The 8,503-nt window shown below is 39.8% G+C and overlaps 1 non-coding gene across 1 annotated transcript; it reads left to right on the plus strand.

Annotated features, from left to right (window-relative positions):
• The first annotated feature begins 1,589 nt into the window (after positions 1 to 1,589).
• Positions 1,590 to 1,661, plus strand: TRNAE-UUC (transfer RNA glutamic acid (anticodon UUC)). Its single transcript has one exon. It is a non-coding gene; the product is annotated as a tRNA-Glu (tRNA).
• Positions 1,662 to 8,503: the final 6,842 nt, after the last annotated feature.

Below are 8,503 nucleotides of genomic sequence, written 5' to 3' on the forward strand. Positions count from 1 at the left end.
TTTTGAAGCAGTCCTCAGATGGAGGGACATGGGGTCAATAAGGTTAGGGAACTTGATAGCAGTAAACGGCCCCATGGTTAAGGAACTTGATAGAAGTAAATGGCTGTTCTAAGAGGATTATCCGGAAGTTGGAAGCTGTCGGCAGCTGGAGGAGCATGGGGACGGTTGGAGGGAACCCCTATGGTTTGGTAATTTGATAGAATTACTGTTTTAAGAGGATTGTGTCTAATTTTATGGCTGGTAACCAACCCAGCTGAAATAACAACTACTCAAAAGTCTCAAGAAAAAACAAACTGGTCAACACGGATTATGACTTTGCCTGTAAAATGGAACTGAACGGAGAACGAAATTAAAATTTAATTATTGGAATATCGGAACAGGCCATCTGGTCTAAATCCTTGAAAGGATGGTGTCTAATTTTAAGTAAGAGATTGGAGGAGAACACATATGATTATGGAATTACTATGAAGTTATTCCTAACCTCGTACTTTTGCACAAAATCCTTATTATGGGGTGTTTGTGCTGATCAAATTTATATCGAATTGTCCTACAAATAATTGCTCGGATAGACCTTTAGATGGTGGAAGAACCATACGGACGAGTGTGCCTTCATCTCGAGCTTGTGAAACTTATTTTTAAAAGTAGAATACATTGATTAATAACTGACTCGAAATTGACTGTTCCCGGATTTAGTATTTTTAAATAATTTCTATCCAGCAAAGCAGAGAAATCCACCATTCATTGAATCGCTTAATTGAGAGGCACAATATGGTGACGCCTCATAACCTTAGCTGTTCAAAGTATTTTTCACAATTTATTATTCAATTTATTTTTAATTTTACCCGAGGTGGTCTCGATCCTCGGTTGTTACGTTGGTGAAACCCAAAAACAACTGCTTCTGTGATCAGTTTACTGGAAAATTTCTTTGTAGATGAATGCCCTTCCATCTGGCACACTCGAAGTGATAAGTTTATATGATACATTTGAAGAAAAGGGGATGGAGAGGTGATTGTGGTTAATAGTAATCCACTTAACTAAAATGGAGGTTTTTAAAAATGGCCACGGGTAGGCTTTGTTTGCTTACAGGTGTGGGGCGTGTGACCAAAGCGGCAGCACCTGTAGCATTTGTGTGTGTAGTATGTGTATAGAGCGTAGTATGTATATAGTATGAAGCGTAGTAATGAAATAATGAAAATAAGCGAATATAAACATACTATCAGGTTTTACCACCGATTGTAAACTTGTACGTAATTAAAATTGCACATATGAAACCAAACTTTGTGTCATTAGAAAAAAATGTGTTTTTGTGTCTCCATAAACAGCGACTATTCCTTCGTGGGTGTTTTCCCTAGCAGAAAGAGGAACCGAATCACTGGTCTGTATTCCTCTTTATTCATTGTAATACTTCATTTCATTCAGCAAATTAAAAATGTATTTCTGTAGTGGAATCCGAAATTTAAAGTGCAATTTCGCTGTTGAAGCAACGTATAAATTTTAATCAAGGTCGCAGTATTGACTTATAAATTTTCAATTGAATCTCTATTTAAAATTTTAAAATAAAACACTGTAGTAATAAAATTATTATATATTCCCATGTGGTCTAGTGGCTAGGATACCTGGCTTTCACCCAGGAGGCCCGGGTTCGATTCCCGGCATGGGAAACATCCCTTCATTTTTTTTTACCCCAGGGGTCCACATCTGGTAAGTATGGGTTGGCACACCCAGGTTCCTGAGCTGAATATCATCATTCTTCTCTTTCTTGGTGGTTCCTTTCCACTTCTGATTCTCTCTCTCTGAGGGCAACTCGGGAATTTTTTTGGGCTGGTGCAGCATAAGCCTCAGGATTTCTTTCACCATATGGCTAATATGTAATAATAATTGTATAGCCATAGTATTGTTGTAGAATTATTGTAATTCTATAACCAGAGTATTTGATTAAGAGTCAGCAGTATTGAATGCATTTAAATGGAAAAGTATATTAAAATAGTTATTTACATTTTTGGATATGTTTTCCGTCCTTTGGAATGTCTTTCTGCTTAAAATACATTTTTAATACTATGCCTTTTTTCAAAATTAAGTTGAATTCACCTCATGGTATTGGCGTGGCTTTTAGCATTAGTAGAGGCATATGATGCAAGAAAGCAAGCTTATATAGCATCAGCCAAAAAAAAAAAAAAAAAAAAAAAACCTTTCTATTTCACCCATCCATTCGCTCCAGAAGTTTGTCCACTTCTTTCTTGAATTTATTTAAGCTATTAACTTCCACAACGACAGATGGAAATTTGTTCCAGCAATCAACTACCCGGTGGCTAAAGGCTAATTTACACACATCCATTCGACAACTGGCTTCCCTCAATTTCAGTTTATGTCCCCTCAGGTTTGTAATCTGAGCAAAAGGGTGATTCCCATCAGTATTAAGCCTGCTCAATCCATTCATGGCCTTATACACCTCAAACAGATCATCTTGCAGGTTCTGCAAATTGAAGCGTGCAATTTGCAGAACCTAAGCCTTTCTTCATAAGATCACCACTTTGTCCCCCTTACCAGTCTTGTTGCCCTTCTCTGTACTCGTTCTAGAAACTCGACATCTTTCCTAAAACGAGGCTTGTAGACCTGTACGCAGTACTCAAGGTGTGGTCTGACCATTGCCTTATACAAGAGGATAATCACCTCCTTATTCCTGCTAGCAAAATTCCTGTATATCATTGACAAGATTCCATTACCTATTCTGGCAGCCTGTTTGCACTGCTCAGAAAACTTCATATCTGACTGCACAATTACCCCCAGGTCTCTATCATTCTCCACAATCCTGAGTGTAACATCATCGAGTTGGTACATTTCTATGAAGTTACTGCTACCCATATGCAGTACTTTGCATTTGTCAATTGTTAAACTTTAATGTCCTTTAATGTAACTGGATAGATTCCATCCAGTTATATTAACTTATCAAGTTAATCCATCCAGTTATATCAACCTATTAAGTTTAAGCTTCATCTGCTTAAACTTAATATTATACGAGGGGTTTCCGAAAAGTAAGGTAACACATTTTTTTTCTATGTAAAAAAAAAAAAAAAGGTATTCTATGCCTTTCACCTGAGATTGATAACTCAGTTCCGATTAAAGAAACTTTTAGAAATTCCTTCATTCGAATCTCAACCTCTCCATGAACAACAAATGGCAACATCACTGAACTCTCAAAGAGAACTTAAATAAATGAATATCGAATAAATATTATAATAAAATAGTTTTTTACAATAGGACAAATTAACATTTATTTCTTAATAAAATTTTATGAATACCATTAAAAGAAGCACACTTCCATGTTATGGAACTGCTATGCCATTGACATTTCTGTGTCAATGATATTCATCAATGACACAGAACATAGCAGCCTAAAAATTCTAGTTATCCCATTGACACAAAGTGTCAATGGCATAACTAGAATTTTTAGGCTGCTATGCAAAGGCCACTGATGGGTCCCTATCGCGAAACACCAATGTCTTACTATTAAAAATATTTATAATGTACGGGGGGCATTCAAAAAATAAGTTACACCTGCCGCCATCTCTTAGTATAATTGCGCAACAAATGTGGTGCCTGCGCGGAATGGAGTTCATATCGTGCGCCCCCTGGTAGGTAAGTTTCGTTGACGTAGCGGTAACTGTTGTGTAGGAGCAAGCTTTCATAATGGCACATCAGCTAGAATGTCACTCCAAGTTCGAGGTACGCGGAACAGTGCGATTTTTGTGGAAGAAAAGTCTGAATTGTTCCGAGATTCATCGTGAAATAACGGCGGTGTATGGGGAAAATGCAATGTCGCGTCCAGCCATAATGAAGTGGTGCCAGAAGTTGAAAGTGGTCGCACAGAATTGACGGATGCTGATCGAACGCCAACCACTGCAAACAACGTGATGCAAGTTGATGAAATGATTCGCAATATTCGAAGACTGACAGTCACAGAAAGGGCAAAGGAGTTGGATATTTCCATAGGCAGTGTTCATTCCATCGTCCGTGAACATCTTGACTATCGCAAATTGTGTGCACAATGGGTTCCTCGTTCACTGACAGATGAACACTAAGATCAACGTTTTTTGTCTTCTTTAGCCTTCCTTCAACACTATTCTGTGGAAGGCCATGGCTTCTTACGCCGCATCATCATTGGCGATGAAACGTGGGTGCACCATTTCACTCCAGAAACGAAGAGAGCGTCTATGGAATGGAGACACACAACATCGCTTGTGCGGAAGAAGTTCAAAGTTGCACCATCAGCAGGAAAGGCCATAGCCACTGTGTTTTTCGACTGTGAAGGAGTTGTTTACACGAAATTTATGGCAAAAAGCACAACAACTGAAGCTGCCCCATACTGCCAAACATTATGGTCTTTGCGAACAGCCATGGAAAACAAGAGGCCTGGAAAGTTAAGCAAAGGTGTTGTTCTCATTCAGGACAATGCCACGACATACAATGCACGAACAACACGACACTTGCTCCAAAGGTTTGGATGGGAGGTATGGAAACATCAGCCGTACAGTCCCGATCTTTCGCCTTGTGACTATCACATCTTCGCCAAGCTGAAAGAACATCTAGGAGACAACGATTTTCAAACGATGAGCAGGTGCAAACAGCAGTTCGACGGTGGCTGAATGACCAAGGAGTGGATTTCTATCATCAGAGAATCGAACGATTAGTCACACGTTCCGAGAAGTGTTTACACCAACTCTGTGACTATGTGGAAAAGTAGTGCACGGTATGTGCTTTCTATTGAATAATGTTACATACCTCAATAAATGTCTCTTGGGCTACAATGGTCAAGTGTAACTTATGTTTTGAATTACCCTCATACATTAAGTAACCACAGGGGCTCCCATCCGATGAGTATGGGCTTGGCAAACCCAGGGTCCTGAGCGGGATAACATCATTCTTCTCTTTCTTGGTGATTCTTTCTACTTCTCTCTCTAAGGGTAACTCGGGAATTTTTTTTTTTTTTTTTTTTGGCTGGTGCAGCATAAGCCTCAGGCTTCCTTGTACCATATGGCTAATAATAATAATAATAATAATAATAATAATAAATAATATTCAATAAAACTAAACTATAAAAAAACTAAAAAGTTGCTACATCAAAATAAATGGTATAATCTATAACATCTATATAATCATCTATAACATTATAAATAGATTAATTTATAAATTTGGAGCTGATGTGGTGGATCTTGAAACTGAAGATATTCGATGATTGCCATAGCCAGCATAATCACCAGACATAAATTCGATTGAGCATGTTTGGAATGCCCAAGGGCATCCCAAACATTACCTTGCACTCCTTAGTCACCTGGTGAGCACTGTTGGAAGAATGGGATTTGTTAGGACAGAATCTTATAGACATCCTCATGTTGAGCATGGTTCACCGTCAGGCCTGTTTAGTCATTGGACGTGATCATAAGCCATACTGGTGTCATGTGACCATATTTTCAAGCATCTTGTATCGACTTCTGAAATGTGACTTTTTTTGGTAATTTTAAGGCAATCCCTATAAATGTCCCTTATACCTGTCTGAATATTCTTGCTGTCTTCTCATTTCATTGTTATGCTATGGTATACCACTACCATACAAAATTTTGTCCTGGTTCATTGCAAGTTGCACTAGTTACACTATGTTTTCTACATATACTGTTAATTTTATCAAGCAGTGTATTATTTGATGTAGTTTTTTTTCTATTTATAAATACATATATATTTTTATTGGGACAGATCTATGGGCCCTTGGTCTTAATATGCCTTTACACTTTGATAATTGTTGTACAGTGGGTAGCTATGCTTCTGCATAGTGCACTAGGTACACCAATGAGCCAAAACATTATGACCAGCAAGTCGTTATGCAAATCAAAGCAACTGCAGGTGAACTATGGTATGTGTGCAGGTCAGGACATGGTATAAAAAACACCTGATACTGGGCTCCATTAATCAGTGTTACTCTTGTTCTTCAGATGGGAAAGGCAGCAGACTTAAGCAAGTTTGACAAAGGCCAAATTGTAATGGCCAGACGACGGGGTCAGAGCATATCCAAAACGGCATGGGTGGTGGGATGTTCATGGTCAGCCATGGTTAGTACCTACCAAAAGTGGTCAAGGAGGGAAAACCCACGAACTGCCGGCAAGGTGTTGGATGACCGTGGCTCGTCTATGCTCGAGGTGAGTGAAGGCTCTCGCGGATAGTATGTGGCAACAGAAGGGCGACTTTGGCACAACTAGCTAGTAATTGGAATGCTGGTGACAGGAATAATGTATCACAACACACAGTACATTGAACCCTGCTGAAAATGGGACTGTGTAGCCGCAGGCCGCTCTAAGTGCCCATGCTCTCCACGGTTCACCAGCGAAAGCACCTACAATGGGCATGCAAGCATTGAAACTGGACCTTGAGTGATTGGAAGGTCATCTGACTTGATGAACCATGTTTCCTGTTGCACCATGTGGATGGCCGGGTACATGTGCGTCATTTACCTGGGGAAGTGATGGCACCTGGATGCACCGTGGGACGAAATTAACCTGGTGGCAGTGATGTCATGCTTTGGGCGATGTTCTGCTGGGATACCCTGGATCCAGTCATCCATGTGCTGGGCACTCTGACATCTACTACCTACTAAACATCATTGCTGACCAAGTACACCCTTTCATGGCAGTGGTCTTCACCTCTGGTGGTGCCAAATTTCAGCAGGATAATGAATGCACCATGCCACACTGCCCGAATGTCGAGACTGGTTCTCGGAAGATGAGGAACACTTCCAGGTATTACCCTGGCCTTCAAATTCCTGACATCAATCTCATTGAGCATATGGTTTGTGTTGGAACAGCAACTCCGATCTGCGGCATCTGAACCACGGACCTTAGAGGAGTTAAAGGATCTGCTGATTATGTGTTGGTACCAGATACCACAAGACATTTAGAAATCTTGTAGCGTCCATACCTCTCTGGGTATGAGCTGTTTTGGCTGCACATGGAGGATCAACATCATATTAGGTAGGTGGTCATAATATTTCAGCTCATCAGTGTATACTGAATAAGCAATTACTAAAAATTGAATATTCCAAACATTGCACAATAGGGGACCGAGAGTTGTGTATCAAACGACTGAAATACAACTTAAATTTCATCACTATATAATTTCTACATGTTGGACAGACAACTTGTGTAGTCAATACCTGCTAATTTTTGTAAAGTCGGAAAAATGCTACCCGGATGCAGCCATTCCAATAAACTTCAGGTAAGAGAATTTCTGACTTAAAATATAAAATTTCTAAAATTTAATATTTTGACTTAAATATATTTCTAAAATTACTCCTTCATAGCCTACACTATCCTATCTGGGTTATATTCACACCATTGATTTTAAATTCAAAATGAGAACACAGATCCTCTACAAGAGAAAATCACAGTAAGTTAGCATTTGTCCGACTTTACAAAAATTAGCAGGCCTCGACTACACAAGTTGCCTGTCCATGTCTAATAAAGTTTCAAGACTTTAGGATTTCCTTAATTTTTTGCACTATATATAATTTCTAGTAACAACCAACATTTGGTTTAAGTTAAACTTAAACCCAAAGTTACATTGAAACTATCGACTATTCACATGATTACAACCAGCAATCATGGCTCGAGGCACTCGACATAGCTGTAACAGTACTATGAATCATAATAGGGAAGTTCACATATACCCCATTATGGAGTCTGCCATATAACTGTATGCTACTTCACTCTAAACCTGCTGAACAGTCACTTGGCAGAAAAACGCAGACTCGTCGCTCACCTGCAGCAGGCTTGGGAACAGCGATGAAATGCCTCGACAAAAAGGACCATCACAAAGAAATTTCTCCCAGACATCCAGAAGACGCTCCCCAGATCACCAGCCTGGCTTTCTCCGGGGCTACTAACCACCTACCTTCTTAAGGAACATGGAGCCATCAGAGGGAAGCTAATCGTATTTGGCCTAACGGATAACCCACTTTGCTCCTATGGCCTCCTGGAAGCATATCATGTACCGCTGCCCAGTCTTTGAACATCTCTGTTGCTTACTAATTTTCAAGATCCACTTCATCCTGAGGAACCAAGAACACCACCTACTGGAATCAGAAGAAACATAGTGCCCCTTTCCAAATTTTCTCAGGATCTTTTTGTGAGATGCAGGACCCTTCCACCACAGCCGCCACCATAGTAGATTGTCTTTCCACCATCATACCCGACACAACATGTGGCTGGAATCACAAACTATAACTCTACTCCAAGTCCCTATGATTAACCGATATAGTGCTAACAAAAATGGAGATACTTCTCTGACCAAGTTTCCAACAACACTGCATGTCAACGATCTGTCGCAGGGCATAGTCACTGCAAGAAGCAATTAAGCTGAATCAGAGACACTCTTAACAGAGGAACCATCCTCATGGACAATACCTGGCACATTCAATGCTCTAAATTCAGCTATACTGGACATGACACCTGATAAACCT

The sequence above is a fragment of the Mastigoproctus giganteus genome, chromosome 4, assembly GCF_048544385.1.
Source record: "Mastigoproctus giganteus isolate SK-2022 chromosome 4, ASM4854438v1, whole genome shotgun sequence".
Classification (NCBI taxonomy): domain Eukaryota; kingdom Metazoa; phylum Arthropoda; class Arachnida; order Uropygi; family Thelyphonidae; genus Mastigoproctus; species Mastigoproctus giganteus.